Source organism: Xyrauchen texanus, chromosome 18 (assembly GCF_025860055.1).
Source record: "Xyrauchen texanus isolate HMW12.3.18 chromosome 18, RBS_HiC_50CHRs, whole genome shotgun sequence".
NCBI lineage: Eukaryota > Metazoa > Chordata > Actinopteri > Cypriniformes > Catostomidae > Xyrauchen > Xyrauchen texanus.
Window position 1 is genome coordinate 38932572 of NC_068293.1, and position 27131 is coordinate 38959702.

Consider the following 27131-nt stretch of genomic DNA (forward strand, 5'->3'; position numbering starts at 1 on the left):
CATTTAACGTTTACTTTTGTGGTGATGTAATGAATGTTCTGCATGTGTAATGAGCTCCTCTCTAAAACGAATATAAAAACAAAATAGTAGACTGCAACCATTTAATACAGCCACGCCAAATGATCATAATCACCCTGTTGTTTACAGACATAATTAAACACAACAAATTTGCATTTTTATCTTACAAACGTTATCATCCTTTCTGTTTACAGCCAATCTGTTTCGCCTTTGTGTGTTCCGCCAATCAGATTCATCTCTTGAGTTCAGCCTCCCATTATGACAGACAGTTTGTGGGCGGTCCCTTCACTCCTTCAGCCAATCAGAGTGTGTTTCTTTAACCACGTTGTGAGCTACCGATGGGCGGTCCCGCGCGAGTATTCTAGGCCGCGCGTGTGATCAAACGGTCTATGCGGCGTACACATCCACACCGTTCCCGGGAACATCAACGAGGTTAGAGGTGGGCTTTCAACTTTTATTCCAATGGCGGAAGGGGCTCCTTTGAATCAGCCTTGAGGTCTTCCGATCGCCGTGTTCAAACCCGTGAGTATTGACGCATCTCAACTCTTGCGTTTATTTTATTTTTTAGACACGCGCGTGCTCCCGCCGTGTTTATGTAACAGGAAAACGGATAATCTGTAGAGATTTGCTCGTTCAGATTTGAATCGTTAAAACGAAACCCCTGTAAATCACAACGCCGACGCAACTTGTTCGCATTTGTCAATCTGATTATACGAAGCAGGTAACAAACTGTTATTGCGGATATTAACCCACCTGCCCTGTTCGTAGGCGAATATAACGTGGTCCAGTGCTGAACGAGAGCGCGCGTCAAGTATCAAACAGATGATAGGAATAGAAACGCTCCTAGAGTTTTTTTTTTTAATTTTTTTTTTAATTTTGCAATAATGAAAGCGATTAAATGTTGCAGCTCTAAAGCGAAGCGGGGGGCACGTGAGGCTGTCATAATGCAGTTCCACGGTTTGATCCCCGCGTGCGATTCAGATATATCCTTAAAAACGCGACTGCAGGAAACCAGCTCGACGCGCATAGTGGATATATGAAGAACAGATCATTAAGGGATGACTGTAGCTATTTAGATGTTTTGTTGTGGCGGAAAAAAAAAAAAGGAATCAAGTGGATTTGAACGCATCGTCTAAAATAATATTTTAATCTTTTGATAATTTAGTTGCACGACTGTTACAAGTGAAAAGTGCTTGTCTAAGACGGTATGACAAAAATGGCTCATTCACATGTTTAACCGAGACGCACCTTGCGCAGAGCGTTTGCTTTAAACTGAACATTCTGTCATCAACTAGTACCCACCCCCATTTCATTTTTTATTATCAAAAATATCAAACATGCTATTCCATTCAATGAAAATGCATTATCATTGGCTGGCATGTTTATTTGCAGTTTTGCTTCATATTATAAAGAAATGATTTGAACCCAGGTCCCCATGCTTGACAAAAGCTACCTTAGAAGTGCTTCTCTACCCCCCCAATTTGGTCAGGTGTTGTTTTACCCAGTGCAGTAGTTCTCAGTTGATTTGCTTCAGGACACACATTTTACATTGGAAATCAAGCGGGTGACCTGGCACCAAAAACTAAACAAGAATCAAACTCTGAAATGTATTGATTGGTCTGCACTTATATAGTGACTTTTTAACCTTAGCTGTATTCAAAGCACTTTACACTGCATCTCATTCACACACCAATGACGACAGAGCTACCATGCAAGGCGCTAGCAACTTTGGGTTCAGTGTCTTGCCCAAGGACACTTTGGCATGTAGAGTCTTGTGGGCCGGGATTTGAACTACCAACCCTGCGATTAGTGGCCGACCCGCTCTACCACCTGAGCCACAGCTGCCCCTGTTTTTACCGCAGTCCATGGTAATTCAATATGCAAAATATTACCATTTAGTATTAGTGTTTGGTAAATCTCTTGTCAGGCGTAATTGATATTCACTGCACTAAACAATGTCTGCACAAACCATGTTTAATCTCTATGCCAGAGATCTCATATTTAATGTACTCTGGTTTGTGTTTTATTTTACCTTGCATAGTTTTGTTTATAGTTTTCAAGGATGAGGGCAAGTCACAAAACCTGTCCATTTTGTCATCTGCCTAATTTGGCTAACTGCTATCAAATGCTATCAGCTATTTCACAATATAAGACATAAGAAAAAACATATTCCTAATCCGTTATTAATTACAACGCTATATTTTTCTGACTTGCTGCTTAACCCTTGTGTGACCTTTTGGGACTTCATTTTTTCGATCATTTTGGCTGTGTTAATGCCAACGGCATACATTTTGTCAAAGGCGTGTATTTTGGAGGGAATTTTGACATTTCAACCGTAGTTCCTAAATACATCTGTAATACACTGTGTATACAAAATAGTTACACTCAGGACCTTCAGGACAAAAATGTCCCCTTTAAACCCATTAAAACGGCAATATTTGATCCCAGTGCCATTAAAGCATAAAACCATGAATTCTATATTACTCTTTCATTCTACATTTTTTTTTTTTTTTTATATTTTCCACCAGATGATGCCATTTTTCACATGTTTAGCCTATGGAGCAAATACATGCTTTTCCCCTATTTTCTGTTTGCTGTATTATACTGCAGGGTAATTTAATACATGTTGCAGCTAAAATTGTGTAGGTGTGTTAGTATGAATGTGTGTGTGTGTGTGTGTGTAAAAACAAAAAAAAAAAAAAAACAATAACAGTGGCATTATGTAAACAAATTGGCATTTAAAGGGTAAAAATCCTGAAAATGAATATTTGGTAGTTATGCTCAGGACTGTTGTTGGTTAAAAATTACCTAATTGAATGTGGAAACTAATATTAATGTATGTTTTTTGACATGGAAAATTCTCTATTCGAAGAACCTCTGAGTAACTTTATTTTAATTGACTCAAAAGGGTTAAGTTAATTAATGCAGAGCTCCGAACACTCATATATATTTATATATATATATAATAATTTGAGTGTTGTGACGGATCAGCAGCCATCAGAGAAGCTTAACTATCCAACCTGTAAGATAACTGTGTGTGTGTGTGCACGCGCGCCACTGTTGTGCCTCTGCGGAACATTAGTGCATGATTCAGCCATTCGCATACTGCTTACATGTTTTTAGTCAGATATGCCCTGAAGACTCAAAGCTCATACTTGTGTGCTAATAATGACTCTGCTACACTAATCAGGTGGGAACAGACATTATGAGCAGAAGAAATGAAGTTGAGATTACCACCCTAATGCAATACTTCTTTAGACTATCGGCCACCCTGACTATTTAAAAAGTAGCCAATCCGGCACGTTGTATCATTGCACCCTTGATAACGGCTTGTTTTAGGTTCATGGCATTGTGTACATGAGTGCATCAGTTAATCGGTTTTTGACCGGCTTATCATATGCTGTGATCATTATTGGTATAAGGCAGAGGCGAGTTTAGCCAGAGGGCTCACGAAATGTTCCATTGACTATTGGGTGTCTCATTTTATGTCAAGTTCAGAGTTGAAGGTTAGGATTAGCTGTGTATTTTTCCTTCTCTGTGGCACAGTGTTGTGCTAAACATGTCAGATTGAATTTCATCTCGTTAATTGATTTCAACTTGTTTGACTGTTCATCGGGCTAACTAAAACGTACAGGAAATTACATGGGTGCTGTTGTTTGAGGCTCTGAAATAATGGGTCTGGGTACTTCAAAACTAAATGACAAGACTTTTTATTCTTTTACAAAAAGTATATATGCAAGACATTTTCCATGCAATTATATGGCTGGGGAATATATCTAAAAATGATATACCAATATTTTCACCCTTTTGTTGATATTTGGCTCAAAGGGTGATTTTTGATTCAATAATAGGAACCATAATTTCAAGCCATTGTGGCCAAGCGGTTTCAGTTTGTTTAATACTGTAAAAATCTAGTTGGCATGCTTTTTGCACAATTCTTTGCTAAATGAACTTAAATTCACAAGTAATATTTAACACTGATTTTGCACCTATTTTATGATTCGAAGGAAGATACAGCAATATTTGCCTCTGTATAAACTTTTATAAAAACATTTTAATGCATGAAAAATTAAATCTGGAGACAAATCGTTAAATCAGAGTTTTGAATTGATTATTTGAAACAGGCATTTTGTACTGATTCAATGAAATGACTTAAACTTACCATTTTTAAAATGTTGTTTTTGCTACTGAAGGTCTAATTGTAAAGCTGTTAAAACATCCAAACCTTTTCATGCCAGAATGTCGTGAGACAAGGGTAAATACAGACAAAATACTGTAACTCTGCCTGAATTTGATTCAATCATGGATTGAATCAATGTATGAAATGAGTTTTCTCAAATTAAAGGACCATGTCATTTCAATTTTAATACTTCAAGTTGAGGGAACCTAACTGAATCAAGTAAACTCGACAAAATGTAACGTGTCAAAGAAAAACATTTAACTCGTAGTTATATGCTAGTTGGTTACAGGAAATGTTAGTATTAGGGCTGTCGAGTTAACGTGTTAATTCAGTGTGATTAATTTGATTAAAAATAATGCTTTAAAAAGATTAACGCAATTAATCGCAATGCCCCCGGATCGTAATAAGATAGATTCATGAGAAATGCAAGCTTGTAGTACCACCTGTTTACTCCAGAGGGCAGTAATTGAAATTTCAGTGGGTGGCAATGCGCAGTTTATACAGTGAAGAAAACAACCATCCAGCAGACAGAATAACACAGACATGCGTTACGTTCTTGCGTTCAAACCACTTGATGAGCGCAAATTTGAACTAGGGGATCTCATGATGTGTTCTAAGTATTAAGCTATATTTAACTTGACACAGTGACCTAAACATTTTAAGTTTATGACGCAACGCACCCAAGACGCTACTCAAGCATGTCTGACACAGGTGTACATTGACGGGTCCTTAAACAAGCCCTCATAATAAATCTCCAACTGATTGACAAATTCACTTGTGTAATGGATTGCTGTGAACTGTGTGCCAATGATTGACTTATGATCAATAATATGGTAGTAAACAATACATTGTATCCTAAAGCCACTTTTTGTATTGTCTTATCAATGATTAATGCTTCTGCTACAAGAATATAATGCATTTTAATGACCTGAAAATGTTTTATATATATATATATATATATATATATATATATATATATATATATATATATATATACACACACACACAGGTCCTTCTCAAAAAATTAGCATATTGTGATAAAGTTCATTATTTTCCATAATGTAATGATAAAAATTAAACTTTCATATATTTTAGATTCATTGCACACCAAATGAAATATTTCAGGTCTTTTATTGTTTTAATACTGATGATTTTGGCATACAGCTCATGAAAACCCAAAATTCCTATCTCAAAAAATTAGCATATCATGAAAAGGGTCTCTAAACGAGCTATTAACCTAATCATCTGAATCAACTAATTAACTCTAAACACCTGCAAAAGATTCCTGAGGCTTTTAAAAACTCCCAGCCTGTTTCATTACTCAAAACCGCAATCATGGGTAAGACTGCCGACCTGACTGCTGTCCAGAAGGCCATCATTGACACCCTCAAGCAAGAGGGTAAGACACAAAGAAATTTCTGAACAAATAGGCTGTTCCCAGAGTGCTGTATCAAGGCACCTCAGTGGGAAGTCTGTGGGAAGGAAAAAGTGTGGCAAAAAACGCTGCACAACGAGAAGAGGTGACCGGACCCTGAGGAAGATTGTGGAGAAGGACAGATTCCAGACCTTGGGGGACCTGCAGAAGCAGTGGACTCAGTCTGGAGTAGAAACATCCAGAGCCACCGTGCACAGGCGTGTGCAGGAAATGGGCTACAGGTGCCGCATTCCCCAGGTCAAGCCACTTTTGAACCAGAAACAGCGGCAGAAGCGCCTGACCTGGGCTACAGAGAAGCAGCACTGGACTGTTGCTCAGTGGTCCAAAGTACTTTTTTCGGATGAAAGCAAATTTTGTATGTCATTCGGAAATCAAGGTGCCAGAGTCTGGAGGAAGACTGGGGAGAAGGAATGATGGTCTGGGGTGCCATGTCAGCTGCTGGTGTTGGTCCACTGTGTTTTATCAAGGGCAGGGTCAATGCAGCTAGCTATCAGGAGATTTTGGAGCACTTCATGCTTCCATCTGCTGAAAAGCTTTATGGAGATGAAGATTTCATTTTTCAGCACGACCTGGCACCTGCTCAAACAGTGCCAAAACCACTGGTAAATGGTTTACTGACCATGGTATTACTGTGCTCAATTGGCCTGCCAACTCTCCTGACCTGAACCCCATAGAGAATCTGTGGGATATTGTGAAGAGAAAGTTGAGAGACGCAAGACCCAACACTGGATGAGCTTAAGGCCGCTATCGAAGCATCCTGGGCCTCCATAACACCTCAGCAGTGCCACAGGCTGATTGCCTCCATGCCACGCCGCATTGAAGCAGTCATTTCTGCAAAAGGATTCCCGACCAAGTATTGAGTGCATAACTGAACATAATTATTTGAAGGTTGACTTTTTTGTATTAAAAACACTTCTTTTATTAGTCGGATGAAATATGCTAAATTTTTTGAGATAGGAATTTTGGGTTTTCATGAGCTGTATGCCAAAATCATCAGTATTAAAACAATAAAAGACCTGAAATATTTCAGTTGGTGTGCAATGAATCTAAAATATATGAAAGTTTAATTTTTATCATTACATTATGGAAAATAATGAACTTTATCACAATATGCTAATTTTCTGAGAAGGACCTGTGTGTGTGTGTGTGTATGTATGTATATATATATATATATAATTATTAATATTTAAAGATAACTATGTATAATTATTTAATCATATTTTTTTATTATTGTTATAAGAGGGACTTTCTCAGCAAATATTTGTATATGCGATTAATTCATCAGGACACCATGTAATTAATTCGATTACAAATTTTAAACGATTGACAGCCCTAGTTATTATGATAAAATAATACACTAAATACATGCTGGTGGGAAGCACTACTGAGTTCAATTTGGTCACTTTTCTATGGTTAGCACAGCAATTGCTCAATAGATAAATCAAAATGCACTGGTCCTCGATCTAGGCTCAAGCTCTCCTTTTCAACATGATTGTAACCAATATAACAAAACATTAACAGGGCTCCAGTGCCAGCATTTCACTTGCATTTGCGAGTAACAATTACTGTGTGAATGTAGAACATTTTTGGGGTGCACTGGTGCAAGTAACCGCTGATCTAATAGTTTATGAACTTTATTTTGCAGACCACCATCAGAATAAAAACTCCCTAATGCATCTCACCACATGTGCTTTGAAAGAGGGACGTTAGTTATTTTTTGGTATTAAGTGTTGTTTTCTCACTCTCATATGTCTGTGCTCTGCACTCTCTCTCTCTCACGCACATAGTGTTTTCCACACTGTTTTTAGTTAATTATGTTCATAATTAATACTTAATTGATTTTGCACCTATATAATGATTCACAGGTATAGACAGTGATATTTACTATAAATACAGAGATGAAACCTTAAATCAGAGTTTTGACTTGATTAATTGAAACGGGCATTTTGTAATAATTCACTGAAATGAATCAAACTTACCAACTCTAAAATGTTTTTGCTACTGAAGTTCAAATAGTAAAGCTAATAAAACGTTAATGCTTTCAAGCCTGAATGTCGCGATACAAGGCATTAAGGATTGTGAAACTGGTTTAATGGTACTATTTAAAAGCTTAATAAAAAGTAAAAAAAAAAACACACGCACACACACCTTAAAATCATTGAGATATTTGCGGTGTTGCCTAATTTTACTGCACCAGCAAAATCACAGCGAGTATATCGTAAATAATAAATCGACCTTTGGATATTCTGGCCTATTCCCTCCCTCAGAAGAGCCTTTCATTTTTTGGGCTTATTAATTTAGGTTAAATTCAAACTTGGAAGGGAATGCATCATTTGATGTACAGCACATCTCAGACAATTAGTCTGGTGGAAACTACCAGCACTGATTAGTACAGTTAGTCCAGAGGAAAGATTAAATAATGGAGGGGGGCAGTAAATACAGAAAGTTAAGATATGGTGTAATGCATAGATATAATGAGCGCTGAAAGATGCAGCGACATGTGTCATGCTATGAAAGCTGCACCATTATCTATGTCTGCACTGTGCCACCATTCTGAGCCATGCGTTAAGCATGTATTTCCATGCTGGAAGTATTGGCCCTTTGGTGAGTTCGGTCTGCTGTGGGTTGGGTCAGTTTTCTTTAAGCCGAGCAATTGGCATGACCCATGGAGAGTGGAACTGCATACAGGGTTTTTGTCTGGGCCCTGGTCATGAAACCAAAGCTAACATTGCCCGGACGTCCTGAAAGCTTCCTTGAGGGCACATCATTGCTGCCCCAGCTCTTCACCACAAACTCTGGGTGATGCAGAACCTGAAGGTTTGTAGCGATTACTCACGCTGAACACGTTTGTATGATGAGACCTCGGTTGCATAATTTCTTTTAGAACAAGTAAAAGGCCTAAAAGTACACCAATTGTATCTGCACTTAGAAGGGCTGGGGCATGGCCAACATGCATTTTATAACCCATTTCGTAACTCCTTCTATAGAGGAAATCAACCCTCTATAAAGAGGGGGATAAAAGGCTTTCGGCATATGAAAATGCCTAGATCTATGAAGCATGTCGGTTGACATCTTAATCAGATAAGATTCTTAGAAATCCCCTCAAGAAGGTCTTGTCCAGCAGTTAAATGATTAATTCATCCAAAAATGAAAAGTTTATCATCATTTATTCAACCTCCTGTTGTTCCAAACCCATATGACATCAAGATTTTCACTTATAAATGACTTCGGTTTTGGTGAAAAACAACTTGAAATCTTTCGGGCTGGGTATTCCTGATTCGATTCCAATTCACATGCTCTCGATTTGATTCGGATTTAAATTCAGTATCGATTCATATGGGTATATTTCAGTTTGAATGACCCTTTTGCTTGCATATAAAATAAATGATCTCCCAGCTAATGCTGTTAATTATACAGGGGACCATGTAACTAGGTACATTATGAAAATATGAATTTTACGTTTTTCATCAATTTGGTCACATTTTCTGTTTTAAAACAAAATTACATATCCATGTATTCAATCAATAAATAGATATAATTTCATATAAAATTTGTTATGTTTGTTTAATTGCAAAATATTTACTATTTACAAGTATTTACATTGATTTGAAAAAAAAAAAGACGTGCTAAAACCGGTACCATCTGTCTTACAAAACTGCCACTTGATGAGCGCACGTTAATGAGAGAGACACGAATGGTTTTACATCATCTCTACTCTGTGAGACTAGAATTGAATATTTATAATTTGTTGTCTTTTTTTATCAACAACTGACTAGAAATCAGAAAAGGGTACTAAAAGAGACATTATTCAATGAAAATTGGTTGTGTGGATCTCTTCTTTGGACACATTACACGGAACAACTTTTTATACAACACGCAGTGAAAAGATTTAGCTTCTGAATACCCCCTAACACTATATTATACTAAATTACTGGTGAGTAAAATATGAACATTTAGTAGCCAGTTATTTAAAATATTTTTATTTTAGTTACATAGCGCAAAATTCGATTGCAAATGCGAGCAGTTTCCTCTCATTGTAGTGGAGGGTTGTGCATGGAGGGAAAGGTTGATCTTGGGATTTAAGAATCAATGTCGAGATTGTTGAAATGACATGCATCAGAATTTTTTTTTTACCCACCCCTATTTTATATGCATTTGGCATTGTCCCTCCCACATTAAGATGTATTAAAAAAAATTTGAATGCAAGTAAATGCATTAAGATGCTACTGTTTAAAAGTAGGGCTATCAATCGATTACAATTTTTAATCAAATTTATTACATAGTGTCCCGATTAATTAATCGTCATTAATTGCATTTAATCGCATATACATATATTTGCTGAGCAAGCCCCTCATATAAACAATAATATATAGTTATCTTTAAATATAACAAAAATTATATATAAAATAACAAATATTCCGATAATTAAAATGCATTATATTCTTGTAGCAGAAGCGTTAATCATTGATAAGATGATACAAAAAGTGGCTTTAGGATACAATGTATTGTTTACTACCATATTATTGATCACAAGTCAATTATTGGCATACAGTTCACAGCAATCCATTTCACAAGTGAATTTGTCAATCAGTTGGAGATTTATTATGAGGGCTTGTTTAAGCCCTCATAATAATTCACACCTGCGTCAGACAGATGCTTTTGTAGCATCTCGGGGTGCGTTTCATCGTAAACAATTTTTAAGTCACTGTGTCAAGTTAAATATAGTTTAATACTTAGAACACATCTTGAGATCTCTTAGTTCGAATTTGCGCGCCAAGTGTTTTGAATGCAAGAACGTAACAAATGTTTGTGTTGTGCTGCTGCTGAAGGGTTGTTTATAAACTGCGCGTTGCCCATACAGCTGAAGTTTCACTTACTGCCCTCTGGAGTAAACCGGTGGTACTACAAGCTTGCATTTCTCGGGAATCTTCCTTATTACGGTCCAAGGGCATTGCGATTAATTGCGTAAAATATTTTTGACGTGTTATTTTTAATAAAATTAATTGCACTAAATTAACACATTGAATCGACAGCCCTGTATAAAAGTTATATTAGGCCAGGTTTAAAATCAACAAGTAATATGTTTGCTACAACATGTAATAGGGGGTCTTTGCATCATGGCTTCATGACCAGAAAAAGCTTGATACCCCTGGCATTGACTATTTTTCAGATAATATTTTGGTTCTTTTTTAAGCTTTAAAGTGAGTCAATATTAGTTGCCATTGTATTGAAAAGATGGCCTGGGACATACGTTTGGTACGAATTGAGTCTGAGAGTAAAATGTTGAGAATATTAGATTTTTGCTGGACTGTTTCTTTAATTGAAATGCTTTTGACACTACCTGGTTGTTTTTTAGGGGCCAATTTGTTTGTATGAACAGAATTCACACTTAAATGATAACCCTATTTAGCTGCTGTTTGTATAAATTGCATAGTGAAAGCTTCACATCCACATCTGTCAGCGTAGTGCACTTCACAACAATTCAGCTCTTTGTATCCAACTCATTGAAATAACAACAGAGGACAAGCCCATATCTGCAAGTCACATGTGTGCTGCTGTTTCATTCTCAAGAAGTCATGATAGGGGAAGACGTGTCTTGAGGGAATGAAAGCTGCATAAATAATCCACATGGATTGGAGTGCCATGGGGAAATGGCTCTTTCACCAGCCTTCATTGAGTGCTCTAATATCTTGCAAATGGCATAGACTGTCTCAGTTACTACAAGGAGACCTGAGATTGAAAAAGCCCTTAGTCAAACCTGCAATGTAGGGTTGGTTTACTAGCGAAACACAGTTTATTGTATATTATGCTTGTTATTCAGATTTATAAATAAATGTCCACAGTTGAGCTACTCATTTTAATAATGGACTTAGTTGGGAAAGTTCACCCAAAAATGTAAGTTATAATTTACTTACCCTCATGTTTTTCTTTGCCCATATGACCATCCGTCTTCTGTGGAACGCTAAATGTGATGTTAGGCAGAATGACCGCCTCAGTCACGATTCACTTTTATTGGACAGCAAAAAGATGCAATGAAAGTTATTGTTGACTGAGGCTGTCCGTCCCCAATATTCTGCATACCATTTCCTTTTGTGTTCTTCAGAAGAAAGTCATACAGGTTTGGAACAACATGGGTGAGTAAGTGGCCCATTTTGGATTAAGTAACATTCTACGTATAAAACGTACATCAAATTTAAAAGGTTATGGAAACGCACTCCTGATCCAAGATTTACTGTTATTCTCTGGCCTGTCCTGCTGTCTCCACCAGTGTTGAAGTTGAATGGAGCTCACTGATTGGCCGAGGGTGTATTCCCTTGGAGCCATTGTTCTGTTGGAGGCCGCGAAGGCCATCTGTTCTTTCCTCAGCTTCTCTGTACACTCTGCCTCAATGTTTCTGTCTACTCACCATCCCCCACTGCTGTGTCAGATGCTTATGGAGACTTCATCACACGGTCTTCTGGCATGCATTGAAGGTTCTGTCATAGTCTATACACTGTTTGTGCATCCATTGTTTCCAAGACCACTGCAAAATTACAAAATGTGTTTTGATTAAAATTACATTTTTATTTCATTCTATAAAGTGGTGACGACAATTCTCCCAAATAAAAATATTGTCATTTAGAGCATTTATTTGCAGACTGTTCAAAATAACAAAAAAGATGCAGTGTTTCAGACCTTGAATAATGCAAAGAAAACAAGTTTCATTATATATTTTCATTATTCATTTTAGAACCACACAATATTAATGTTTTAACTTGGGAAGAGTTCCGTCAATATTTGGTGGAATAACCCTGATTTTCAATCACAGCTTTCATGCATCTTGGCATGCTCTCTACCAGCCTTTCATATTGCTGTTGGGTGAATTCAGCCAACAAAAATCGGGTTGGGGGAGTTTGTGAACCCAACCTGATTTTGTAAAGTATCACAACTGTATTGATTCTGTATTTTTTGAGAAAATGCGATTTGCTAACGTGGACATGCTTTCCATGGTTGCTGAACTACTGCTTGTTCTGTTACTTCCTAATTTATTAACAATTTCTTCATGTGCAAATAAATTACAAAAATGTCATTACTAAACAGAAATCAGAAGGAACTGCTTTCTACCGTTAAAAAACAAACAGAAAAAGTATTGTTTAGATTGTTTTTTAAAAAGTTTATATTTTGTGTGAAATTGAGTGTATAGTGCTAAATGAGTTTAATCATTTTTTTAGCAATTTTATTTTAATGTTATTTAATATATTAAATTGTGTTTTGTATCGGCCTATCGACCACCCTGCACTCTGAAAATCGTCATCGTCCATTAAAAAACCCATATCGGTCGACCACTACTCATGAGTGTTTCGTTCACAGACTCTTAAGCAGTTATTTGCGACAGTTCTATTGTATAACTTTAAATGTCATCACAATGATCATAAGGAGAATAGGGAACATCATAGGGCTGTCACGATTGTTAAAGTTGATGATTAAATGTCAACCAAATACTTGTGATTATGACGATTCATTGTCTGTTGGAGGACTACGACGATTAATTGTCCCTTTAGGGCTTTCACGATTAAATGTCATAAATTGCCATATTTCTTACATATTTAACTTCAAACATATAAACCAAATAAAAAAATTGGGATATAAGATTTCCTTTTTAAGGCTTTAAAACTATATGAATGACATTTTAAAATGTTTTTAACAAAATATTTCTAACCACTTAAAAGGTCTCTTTGGTCAACTGTTGTAAATGTATCAAAACTAAAGTTATATTATGTTAAATTAAGCAATAGTAAAATATATCTGTCCTAATTTCTTCACTTTGACAAGTTATTTTAATGCTCTTTGATTTAAAATACCCACAATCCACAGAAATTGAGTGAGCGTGCATCACCACCTCTGTGTCATTAACAATGTGTGAATGAATCAGTTTTGACCAGGAAAATTTGCCATTTACTCGATTGTTAAATTAAAGTGAAACTGGAACACTTTGCGTTCACTATTAACGTTTACCTTTGTTCGTTTATATTTTTAATGGGAGTTTGGCACTAGCCTCTGCTGACGTTGTGTGCATCAGAGTGTTTGAGAAAAGTGAAAGTGGAGATATAGAATAAAAATGACTTCAATTTTGATCGTATTCTCACCCACATCTATTATATTGCTTCTGAAGGTTTAGATTTAACCTCTGGAGTCTTAATGATTACTTCTATGTTTCCTTTGTGATTTTTGGAGCTACAGTAGTCTGATCACCATTAAACAGTCCCTTTTAAGTAACATGCATTCATGGTTTTGTCGCATTTCCGTTGCTTTCGTTTCATTGCTTCATGAAACCCAAACACAAGATGGGAAATGGGACATTTTAATGGCGTTCTTATTGGCTTGTGCACGTGACTGTTTAGGTTTTGATGTCAAAAGCAGAGAATTGTCCAGTGATGTGAAATCTCATGTTATTGTGGATTTTTAGGATTTTTCATTCTTTATAAGCTTATTTTTGGTAGTTATGAGCGTATTGTTCTGCATGTAAATGCGTTAATTGCCATTACATTGTTTATCTGCAGCAAAATTATCATGTAGATATTGTGAATGTTCGAACAGTGGCACATCCAGAGTTCTTGCTTGTACTCGTACACAAACGACACACAGATGCGAAGCACATATTGAAAATTCAGCACATATTGACTGCTGCACAATGCAGCTATTATGTGTTATTGCCTGTGTATGCATGACTAGGTGTCTCTACAATGTCTACACTTGTTAAATGATGGGATAAATTGTTTGTTTTTACATTCACAAACAATCTAGTGTAGTGCTACATAAAACATAAGCTCAGGTTTTCTTTGCATTTGTCCTTAGTTGTGATGTAGAGATGGCTGCAGTCACCACCACCACCCCAATTATGTGGGTCCCTGGGTTGGTTTTCATGAATTAAAATGTTATGAATAATTGGTCACAGTTGCATGTGTGTGGATGCTTGCTGACTATTTTTGTCACTTTTTTATGATGATGAATGATGCTCTTAAACTGAAAAAAAAAACAAACTGTTTAACAGCTTTTTTTGGGGGGGTTTATATAAATACCCAAAGTAATAATATAGGGTTAAAGGGATGGTTAACCCAAAAATAAAAATGCACTTATTTACTCACCCTCATGATATCCCAGGTGTGTATGACTGACTTTCTTCACCAGAACACATTTGAAGAAATATAGAATAATCTTGGCTCAATAGGTCCTTATAATGCAAGTGAATGGAGATTTCTCTTTTGAAGCTTAAAAATTCATAGACAGTCAGCATAAACGTCATCCAAACGACTCCAGCGGTTAAATTAATGTCTTCTAAAGCGATACGATCACTTTTCGTGCGAAAAAGATAAATATTTAAGTACTTTTTTAAGCTCTAAATCATGCTTCTAGTCAGCTAGAGCAGCGCTGTTTACAAGTGAGGAGGAATGTACAGTAGGTTGGTTTTGGTTTAGATATGTAATTATTATAGTTTTATTTTACTCACAATAGTGCATTTGTGTGCTTATCCTGGATGTCTCAACCGAGTGGAGAACGTGAGATTACGTCGGTATCGTTGCAACGCGAATACATCACACAAGAGACCCTCTAACTCCACCCTCTTGTGCAGTTTACCCTCACGTTGGATTATTGTTAAAAAGTACTTAAATATTGATGTTACATTTATATAATGTAACAGCCGGTGTTAAATTATATAATAATATGGATAACGTTTCTGCTGACTATCTGTGATTTTTGGAGCTTCAAAAGTGAAATATCTATTCACTTGCATTATAAGGACCTACGGAGCTAAAATATTTTTCACATTTTTCTTCAAATGTGTTCTGGTGAAGATAGAAAGTCATACACACCTGAAATATCATGAGGGTGAGTAAATAATGAAAGAATTGTCCTTTTTGGGTGAACTATCCCTTTAATCATTGAAAGAAGGGCTTATTTAGTAACATTAATGAATATTTAACAGTAATGAATCCACTTGCATAACAATTTCATTAATGATACTTTTAGTTTTTAAGAACTGAGTTTTGTGACTGATTTGGGAGTCTTTTTGTCTGATTCATAAAACAGATAAGTGTTTGCTTAAATGTATTAAAAATAAATCGGACGGTACTGGTTGCGTTGCATATTTGTTGTTGTGTGCCACCATCGAGGACAACACAATATCTCGTATATTAATGAGATGAATATTGTTGAGCCAAACCCATATGTTACAGGACCGATCACAATTTAAAAATAATTTAGAATTTTGACGAAGAATGTAGTTACTGCGTTTTGCTTTAGTTAGCTGAGATGCCCTAAATCAAACTGCCCTTGTCTTTTCATTCCTGTCATGACTACTTGCAGTTCCTTTTTTGATTTCTGCTGAAGGGCAGAGGTCGATGACTGACTGTCTGAAGACGATTTATTTTTACTTTTTTGCTGACATTGTCTCTGTTACTAAACCCTCCACTCAGTTAAGGAATATTTGCTGTTACGAGGTACTTTCTAATTCCCCCATCTCAGTTGTGTGGATGTATGGACATGAAATGCTGTATTTGGCCTCTTGCCACCTGACTGGTCCCTTACTGCACAGATTAATGCTGAAGAGAAGAGTTGGACCTAGAATTGGCTCATGAAACAATAATGAAATGGCTAGAAAAAAATGGACGTTTAACTGCAATCTTGACAGGCTGCAAAGGCGGGATGATTTTCAAGTTTTGGTGTGTTTTAAGCACATTGTTCACTTGGGAACATTTGGATTTGACCCAGTTATTGTTAGAGCCATGGTGCAGCAGTTAGCGCATTTGTTACTGAAAGTTTGCTGCAATGCTCGTGGGAGTGCAGGATAAAGTCCAGCCTGTGACTTTATTATTTATTTTTTGCAATTCTGTGTGGTGTTGCTTGAGGCACAAGTTTCAAAGTTGGTAGTTTTTTTTAGTAGCTGATTTCGAACAGCCATGGCTTACCTGTCAATGCTTAAAATTATTTCATCGTGTCAGCACAAATCTAGCACCTAAAAATAATGTGATAGCAGTGCTGAATTCACACTAACAAGAAAAAGTTGTACAAATTGCTTTCCATGGGCCGGTTCAGTGTTTGGTTTTACTCTCTAACCTAACCTTTAGCGTTAACATGTCAAGATATTTTGACAAATAAAATCTAGAATGTAGGTGCCTATTTTATGATTCCAGTATTGTCAGGTTTTATTGCTGATTTGAAATATGTTCTTTGATCGTAATCTTGACCAACCATTTTTGAGATTTTTTTTCCCCATTAAAGTAGACAGGAGCTGCACTGTCATGATTGGAAATAGCCTCCCGAGAGCATTCCAAAGATGGCCGACAGTGGACTTGACTTGCTAGAGAGACTTTGTATGTGAATGGGAGATTTTTAAACTTACATTTTACCCTTCTTAAAGTATAGCTTAATCTTTATATAAACTAGGGATGCACGATATGGAGGTAAAGTACGATGAGTAGTTAGATAATGCGACTCGCTTGAGCCCATCGTTTGAGTCGTAAGTAGTTTTTGGAGAAACATTATTTTAGTCTCCGCTTTTAAATTATATCAGATTTGGCACAAAATTCAACAACAAATGTTGTTTTGATGCTCTTTAATGCTATGTGTGACAGATTGCACTAGCTACCCATTGAAAAGGAGTGGGGTGCAACACTCTCTCTCCAACTTGTAGTACAATAGAAACATAAATTAACATCAGAGGGTATGCTGAAATATACAGTACAACTGACAAAAATGTGTCAACTCATGTAATCGCCCAATCTGTTAATACTGAAGTGACATAGAGAAAATGTATGAGGAATATCTTGTTTTGGATCTGCCCTATGAACACTGCAAGCACATACACCAAGTTACAATCGCACGCCCAGTCTATTCTCTACAATTAGTCCTTGCGATATGCATGTTGTGATTATGTACATCTTCGATATTTCGATAAATGCTTATTTATCATGCTGCCCCAATAAAAACCATCATCGGAGAGCACACTGTTCGTAAAGCCAATGTTTACATTGAAAAACAATTGGAAAAAGAGTGCAGATGGACACAAACATGTTTGATGTGATCGGCCTTTAAAGGGTTAGTTCACCCAAAAATGAAAATTCTCATCATTTACTCACCCTCATGCCAACCCAGATGTGGATGACTTTCTTTCATCTGCTGAACACAAAGATTTTTAGAAGAATTTCTAAACTCTGAAGGTCCATACTATTCAAGTGAATAGGTGCCAACATTTCTAAGCTCGAAATCAACATAAAAGTACTCCAGACAACTCTGGTGGTTAAATCCATATCTCTTGAAGTTATATTATAGTTGCGGGTGAGAAACAGATCAATATTGAACTCCTTTTCCTTGACTTTTACTTTATTCTTTTGTTTTCAGTGATTCATATTCTGCATGCATATCGCCCCTACTGGGCAGGGAGGAGAATTTATGACAAAAAATGATGGTTTGAGAAACAGATCAATATTATCACATCACTTCAGAACATATGGATTTAACCATTGGAGATTTATGCATTACTTTAATGCTCCCTATGTGTATTTTTGAAGCTTCAAAAATGTGGCACCCATTCACTTGCATTTTGTGAACCTACAGAGCTGAAATATTCTTCTAAAAATGTCATTTGTGTTCTGCAGAAGAAAGTAAGTCACACATCTGGGATGGCATGAGGGTTGGTCAATGATAAGAGAATTTTCATTTTTGGGTGAAGTATTTCTTTAGGGCTGATTTTCTACACAACATATTTGTATGTAGTCTATGTTAGTTTTACATGGTATGAGCTAAATTAATTCCAGAAGGTTAATCCTTAGTAAGGGGTTTACATTAATCTGAATGATTGAGAAATATCAATAAAGTGCTCGCTCGCAAGCACACTAACAAACAACATTCTAGATTTCCTGTCCTTTTCATGCAAAATGAACTGTAACAGGAGTCAAGGAAATGTTTAATTCCTTTTCAGGAATCTCCCAAGGTCCAAAATATTTATGATTATATGATGCTTTTTGGTGCAAAGGAAAACTAATTCCTCCTTTAATCAAAATGCTTGAAATCTCTTGCTTACTCTCTCTTTTTGCACACAGTAAAGCTCTTGTGTTTTAACCCTCCTGTTTGTCATCAGGGTTGCGTTTCAGTGAGTAGGCTCAGATTTTGAACATTGCACGGTAATGAAACCAGAATACCAAAACAATGTCAACTGAAATGAGGTGCATTTTGGACAAGCAGAGGGTTTCTGTTTATTTTGCTGTTGTCATCTGCCTTGCTGAGATTTTTCTATTTATTGCATGGAGATGACTTTCTCTCTCTCTCTTTGTCTCTAGTGATGCTGTCATCAGGGTAAAAGTGATGCAGCACTGTTTTCTAGTTCATGTCAATCACTGCCAAGTGTAACACTTTCTCAGTATATATTTTACTGCACTGGCTGCTCTAATATATTAAAGCAATAAGCCATGAAGTACTGCGGAACTGTGGGTAAGGTGTGTTATGTTGCCAAAAACCCTTTTAAACATGGTATAATCACTGTAACAGACAGCTTTTTAACAGATATTTATTTTCTAATACAGCGCCAACATGAGTATGATAGGAGTCAATAATGTTCATTTAAAATTTTAAAACATTTAAAAGTAATGTAGTTCATTTAGCTTAACCAGTGCCCAAACCAAGCACAATGCAAAGCAACAATCAAAAACATCTCTAAATCTCAGTTTTATTCTTATCTTGCCATGACAAGTGAATGGGCATTGTGTGTTTCTCTTGGTTTATTGTTTTAGGAGGATTCATTTGAAGGTGTACCCTGTTTTGGGAAATAGTTGTATGCATATTAAGACTTGATTTGGTGGTCACAATTCATTATATTCTGTAATTGAGTATGCAATGATATGTGTGTCTGGCAATTCTATTCTTCTGTCTCTCCTATTCTCGTCTCTTTCCTGCTTCCTGTCTCGCAGACTCTCAGCATTTGACTGACAGATTCTGCCGGGAGCACTCCAGTCATGGAGGCTTGTTTCCACACTTTTCTTAACACCGCTGACAGGCCGTGCATGACATATTGAGAATACATGGACTGTGACAAAAATATGTGATATTTGCACCGCAGTCCTTGTAGAAATAACATTTTTCGGAAAATAAGGCCACATTGTTTGTTAGCACTTGTTAGTGCCACTGATAGCTTTCCTTTTTACTTGTTAATGATGGAGAATTTTGTCTTCTGTTACACTGTTTCCATTGGTCATGACTAGCTGGTGAGAGCAGTCCGACGCTTTAAATGAAAGTTTAACTGAGATAAGCCACATCAAACCTTGTCTACGCAGACTGCATTTTAAGACATTGCTGTGTTCTGCGCGTGTCCAAGAGCCTGCAATGCTGAACTCATATTTATGCGTGTTGGTGAAGGAATTGATTTAAACAACCTTAGAATCATTATAGATAGTTTATTCATGTTCGCCTTGCCATGCATTTCTTTATTTACTGGGAGCTTTTGAGACTTAAAAGGCTCTGGAAGCCGAGATGGCTGTAGTAATAACTGTCAAATAGTGAAATGCCTCAATGCAGAAATTTTTTGCAATACATTTTAAAAAAATGTAAATACAAATAGATAATATGTATTTAACAGAGCATACGCAAATAACAACTATCAACACTACGGGATGACTACACCAAAGGTTCTCAACTGGTTTTGCTCAGGAACCCAAATTTTATATTGGACATTTAGTCATGACCCAACACAGTAAAAAACATAACCTGAATTTAGTGTAGCCTGAGTGATATTTTCTTTTGTCTTGCATGGTTTTATTCAAGGTTTTCAAGTACAAGGGCACGTTTCAAGTGCCATTATTTTTGTTGTTGATAAAGGAAGTTTCCTCATCTTTTATAAAGTTGATAAGCCTATTTATTCTCATGAGCTTATTTTATTTATTATACCATTTACAGTGAGGAAAATAAGTATTTGAACACCCTGCTATTTTGCAAGTTCTCCCACTTAGAAATCATGGAGGGGTCTGAAATTGTCATTGTAGGTGCATGTCCACTGTGAGAGACATAATCTAAAAAAAAAAATCCAGAAATCACAATGTATGATTTTTTAACTATTTATTTGTATGATACAGCTGCAAATAAGTATTTGAACACCTGAGAAAATCAATGTTAATATTTGGTACAGTAGCCTTTGTTTGCAATTACAGAGGTCAAACGTTTCCTGTAGTTTTTCACCAGGTTTGCACACACTGCAGGAGGGATTTTGGCCCACTCCTCCACACAGATCTTCTCTACATCAGTCAGGTTTCTGGGCTGTCGCTGAGAAACACGGAGTTTGAGCTCCCTCCAAAGATTCTCTATTGGGTTTAGGTCTGGAGACTGGCTAGGCCATGCCAGAACCTTGATATGCTTCTTACAGAGCCACTCCTTGGTTATCCTGGCTGTGTGCTTCGGGTCATTGTCATGTTGGAAGACCCAGCCTCGACCCATCTTCAATGCTCTAACTGAGGGAAGGAGGTTGTTCCCCAAATTCTCGCAATACATGGCCCCGGTCATCCTCTCCTTAATACAGTGCAGTCGCCCTGTCCCATGTGCAGAAAAACACCCCCAAAGCATGATGCTACCACCCCCATGCTTCACAGTAGGGATGGTGTTCTTGGGATGGTACTCATCATTCTTCTTCCTCCAAACACGGTTAGTGGAATTATGACCAAAAAGTTCTATTTTGGTCTCATCTGACCACATGACTTTCTCCCATGACTCCTCTGGATCATCCAAATGGTCATTGGCAAACTTAAGACGGGCCTTGACATGTGCTGGTTTAAGCAGAGGAACCTTCCGTGCCATGCATGATTTCAAACCATGACGCCTTAGTGTATTACCAACAGTAACCTTGGAAACGGTGGTCCCAGCTCTTTTCAGGTCATTGACCAGCTCCTCCCGTGTAGTTCTGGGCTGATTTCTCACCTTTCTTAGGATCATTGAGTCCCCACGAGGTGAGATCTTGCATGGAGCCCCAGTCCGAGGGAGATTGACAGTCATGTTTAGCTTCTTCCATTTTCTAATGATTGCTCCAACAGTGGACCTTTTTTCACCAAGCTGCTTGGCAATTTCCCTGTAGCCCTTTCCAGCCTTGTGGAGGTGTACAATTTTGTCTCTAGTGTCTTTGGACAGCTCTTTGGTCTTGGCCATGTTAGTAGTTGGATTCTTACTGATTGTATGTGGTGGACAGGTGTCTTTATGCAGCTAACGACCTCAAACAGTTGCATCTAATTTAGGATAATAAATGGAGTGGAGGTGGACATTTTAAAGGCAGACTAACAGGTCTTTGAGGGTCAGAATTCTAGCTGATAGACAGGTGTTCAAATACTTATTTGCAGCTGTATCATACAAATAAATAGTTAAAAAATCATACATTGTGATTTCTGGATTTTTTTTTTTAGATTATGTCTCTCACAGTGGACATGCACCTACGATGACAATTTCAGACCCCTCCATGATTTCCAAGTGGGAGAACTTGCAAAATAGCAGGGTGTTCAAATACTTATTTTCCTCACTGTATTTCCTAAAATTAAACATCATTCAAACTGAACATATATTGCACAGGAGGAAAACGTTGCTCTTAATTTGTCAAAGTCTTGGAGGTCCTTTTAGAAACTAACTACAACTGCCACTGTTGTAATAAAATTGGTGGATGGATTCTTTCTTATATATTTAAAATGAAATTATAAAATGTTTGTCAAAGTATCACCGTTACTGTTACTACTGTAAACTCATGATAGATGTGTTATTTGATAAACCCTTTATTGTGGTGCATAGCACAGTGGTGCTCTTTTAATCCTTAGGGCTGTTTAGCATGTCAGGGCTATCTCTAATTTGAGAGATTTGACTTCCTCCAAAGCACTTTAAACTACAAAATTCTCACTAGAATTCAAATTGGTTTTGTGGTCTGTGCCACGATATCGAGGGAAGTCCATGCACATCCCTGGGCTCCAGACTGCGACTAAAGGTTGCAAATGCAACCAAAAATAAATTGTGACAATCATTTAAAATGTAGTCGCCGTTAGCGAGAGTTGTGTTGTTTGCGCTCCTATGTGGTTGTGTCAGATTATCAACTTGTAAGTTATTGAATACATCTTTAGTGCGCATGCCATTGTCTCACGTTGCTTTCCACAATTTCTGTTAGTGTGGCTTCTTTATAATTAAAAGTCCCACGTTATGTACCGAATCTTGTTTTCTTTCCCCTTGTATTATTGATTAGGACTGGAGTAGCAAAATAAACTTTTTCATTCAACTATTAAGGTGAAACATTCATTAATGCTCAAGAAGGCAACACACAACTATATTCATACTATACATTGTGTAAATATCTGTTATGTATATTCTGAAGGGCAGTACTAAATAATAAAATGGATATTTTTATTTGGATAAATCTAAATCAAGCAATTCTGTTTATTTCTGTAAAAACAGCCATTTGGCTCCTAAATGTTACAGTTATTTAAAATTAAAGTATAAAATGCCGAACACATTGCTGAATGCATATAGGGAACTTTGCATTGTAACAATGCGTTATGGTGCGTTCACATACAATGAGAATCGAGGGTTTTGCGTGGCACGTTTTACAAACAAAGTCAATGCAAAGACGCGAATGGATGCAAATTTGCGGCGGGCGGCGCGAATGGCTTCACAAAACATTTTTTTTTTCTACTCAAGTGAAATATCCGCATGACGTGTTGTCGTGAAAGTCTATCAGCATTGCGATTATCCGGATCGTATTGACGTAGTAGCAGAAGATATCTGGAAAAATGGATGAGAAAATGGTTGTAGCGGTGTGTGGGCATCCGGAATTGTATGACATCATCAACGTATCTGGGACTTCCACAACAGATACAGAGCAGCAATTGTTATGATATTGGCCATGGTTGATAAGTTGTCGTAGAAGCCGCACATCCTGTCCTTTTCCGGAGGAGAAGGGGGAATACCCGCGGGTTCGCGTTACTTTCGTGAACTCGAGTTTAAACACAAATTTAATCCAGTGGTCAAACTCATGCGAGCAATGCATGGACAATTTATTTTATTTTCTCCCCATTATATGTGAACGCACCATTATGGTGCAAAAAACCTTGCTTTGACCGAATTCTGTTATAACAATCGATATCATCATTAGCTTAGCAAAACATCAGAATGAAACTTTATTAGAATGCGTTTTCAGATAATTGAAAGAGTCTGTACTCTGGAGTATCTAGTGATTTACAAAAAAATACGTGTGGTCATTTTTATAATTTTCATTTATTTATGTTTGGAAATTTGTTCATAACACCTCGGCAAACTGTTCACCACAGGTTAAAAAGCAGCATTGCTTCCCATAATATATTTAGCTCATTTAATATTTCCCCCTTTATGCAAAGGCATTTCTGTGTCCTTATTTTTAGACCACTTTAACTAAACACACTGCATTTGAGACAAAGGCCACTTAACTAGCACCATCTTTTTTTAATGAGGCGACAATCACGTTCCTCATTCTAAACCTGCAGCCCTATATTTAAGTCACCAGACCAAGGGGAAAAAAAGGACTAAAGAGATTCAGTGATGCCTCCATAATGACCTTCTCATTTCTCGGCCTGTACTACCTTCCTGCTGAGCTAAATTAAAGACGAAATGCTAATGTGGTATATAAACTATTCATGGACTGAAAAGCAGCTAGCAGGACTATTGATTATCACTAGTCTGGTCCATATTGATGCATGCTGTGGCCTAGAACCACCAAGTTAGTTTTTGGTTTTTGCAAGTTTTGTTCATTGTTGTGTGGAATTATAGGCATCAAATGTCTGAGGCTGTCTGTGAGTGTGCCATCTAAGGCTAACACTAAGTGGAAGCCTGTTTGGTGTTGTCAAGTGTAAGTGGTTGGATAATGACACCTACCTCAACAAGACTGGACTGTTTGGCCATATTCCGTTTTCATTAACGGATGGATGTTTAGTTTAGAATTAGCCAGTCATGATCTGAAGCTTTTAATTCAATCTCTTGTAAATTGCCTTTTCTGTGTAACATTAAAAGCTCCTTGTGAAGTTGAAGTAAATACGACCGTTCTTTCTGTGTCAAAATAAAGCCCCGGGTGAAGAAGTAAACGGGACTGAAATATCTTTTGTATAATGCAAATCTAATAATCAGAATAATAATAATTCAGCATTATATTATAATAATCATCCTGACATGTGCCACAGTAATTTTGTATTATGCAGTGTTCTATTTTTCAAATCAAATGCATATTTAAACAATTAATCATGCTTTTTTTTTAATTTTTTTTTATTGTTATACCTTTTTTTTATTGGTTATCTTTTTAATTGAACCTTAGGTGAACTTGTGTGTGGTGGAAATTCAGTCATTTGGGCGTGCACTGTGTGGCCTGTGTTGACGTGTCCTCTCTACTATGCAGGATGAGCTTACAGCCTCTTGTTGCACTGCTGACACTGAATTACAGTTCCTGCTAGGTCCTCCCTAATGATGCAGTAACGGCTCGGAGATGGAACTTCCTTCCACTCAAAGGCCTAATTGTTTGGAGCTTGTTAAGCGGAAAGTGTCTACATTAGTAAAGTGTGGACCTGAATGAGGAATATTGTGTCCCTGTTTTATGGCCCCTACTTTAAAAAGTGTCAATTATGCAGAAATGTGGGTTCAGCGATGATGCTTTAATTGGAGTATTGAGTGCTTGTGTGCCTGGGGAAAACACTGTGCTTTTGTACTTGAATATGGGTAACTTTATAATACTTCGGTGTTCTGTTCTCATGTAATAGTTGAGGTTAGAGGACTGATTTTATTTAAAGTTTTAGTTGCATATTGGTTTCATTGGGGATGCACTTAAATAAAAATTGGTGAATACGATAGCGAATAATATTTGTATAATGTACGACATTAGTTATTTTTATAAAACGTTTTTTTAAAACATTAGATTTTACCATAGAAAAGATTTTGTCTAGTATGTGTGTAAGTTTTTGTTTTTTGTGTGCTGTGTGAATTGGGTGGGAGAAAGCCCTAATATAATTTGCTTATGATATCAGCCTAATCAGAACAATGCTGATCATTTTTGATCTTTTAAAAAATGGTCTGATACTTATATGGTCACCAATATGTTGTGCATCCATCAGTTTGAAGGATCTTGATTCATAGCATTAAATGTAAGTTGATTTCAATGCACCACTGGATTAGTTTTTGGTAATACCTGTAATACTATTTAAATATTTTCAGATACCAGTATGGTTAAATTGTATATCATGCATCCTTAATTTTGATTTATCTTCATTCATAGTATTGGCAGTTGATTTTAATAAGGAATGCAACGATATATAAATCTTGGCCAACACGATAGTTACCAAAAGTACCAATGTTATAGCCGATATTATGAATAGTGTGTGTGTGTGTGTGTGTGTGTGTGTGTGTGTGTGTTTTTGTCGTGTGTGCAATACTTTAAATAAAATCAAAATCAAATCACTTTAATTGTCACACGACCATATACACAAGTGCAACAGTAGGTGAAAGTCGTGTGTGCAGTTCCGAGCAACATAGCAGTCATGAGTGACGAGACATATACCAATTTACATATCAAATATTTACACAATATAATATACAATGTACAGTAAACAATACACACAATATAGAATGCGAATATGGAGCATATAGCAGAAAAAAACATGTAACTATCTAGTACTTTTGGAACCTGGCATAGAAAAGTTTACTTTTTGAACTTTGGGATAGAAGACGTGAAACTATCTGCTTCCAGTATCAGCCTTAAGGCACGGTCACACATAACTTTGCATGTCGAAATAGCCCAGGTGAAATACAGTTATATCAATGGGAATCCGCGCAATGGACTTCCGGTGGCGAATAATTTCCCCTCAAGGATTTCGTGTTGAGTTCAAGTTTAGTGAAATTTGACTGGCGAAATCTCCGCGTTGATCAATAGGAAGTTGTTTGGTTTGGCAGTGACCTCTGTGTGGGCGGTGCTTCGTATACGGCTGCACAGAATATTTACAATGGAAAAGGATATAACTTTACCGGTGAGGTTTATTATTATTTTTTTATAACTTCACTCTCCCAGAGTATAAAGTTCAGCATAAAAAGAGGCTGCTTGGCAGTTATTCCACCCACACCTTCTTAGCCCATTGAATTTCGCTGTTCGAAGGAATGCCTGACCGTGCATTTATCAAGCCAATGCTGATCATAAAAAAAAAGCTATTTTTAAAGATATAGTCTCTAAGTTGAATTTTTTTGAACTTTTAAGTAGAGCAGCTGGAAATGAGAACAAATATGCCTTCTCAATATCCTGTGTTTTAGGATATAGAAGTGTTTTTGCAGTGAACAGATAATGGAACCCATGGTAAAAATGATGGACCCCGTTTGATCTCGTTGACAGACAGACGGAATAGAAGTGTTGCCCAAAAAAGACTTGTGCTTAGTGCAGCCTCACATCTTCTCGGTTAAACAAAGCCCTCTGCGGACATGCAGGAGTACAGCTGTGTAATCTTGCGGTTT

General features: G+C 36.9%; 1 protein-coding gene across 1 annotated transcript in view; it reads left to right on the top strand.

The window, feature by feature from the left end:
* The first annotated feature begins 392 nt into the window (after positions 1 to 392).
* Positions 393 to 27131, top strand: part of adarb1b (adenosine deaminase RNA specific B1b) — a 166409-nt gene continuing 139670 nt past the window's right edge. The window contains exon 1 of the mRNA XM_052148122.1: positions 393 to 540. The gene's annotated coding sequence lies outside the window, so the exon portion shown is untranslated. The remainder of the gene's footprint in view (positions 541 to 27131) is intronic.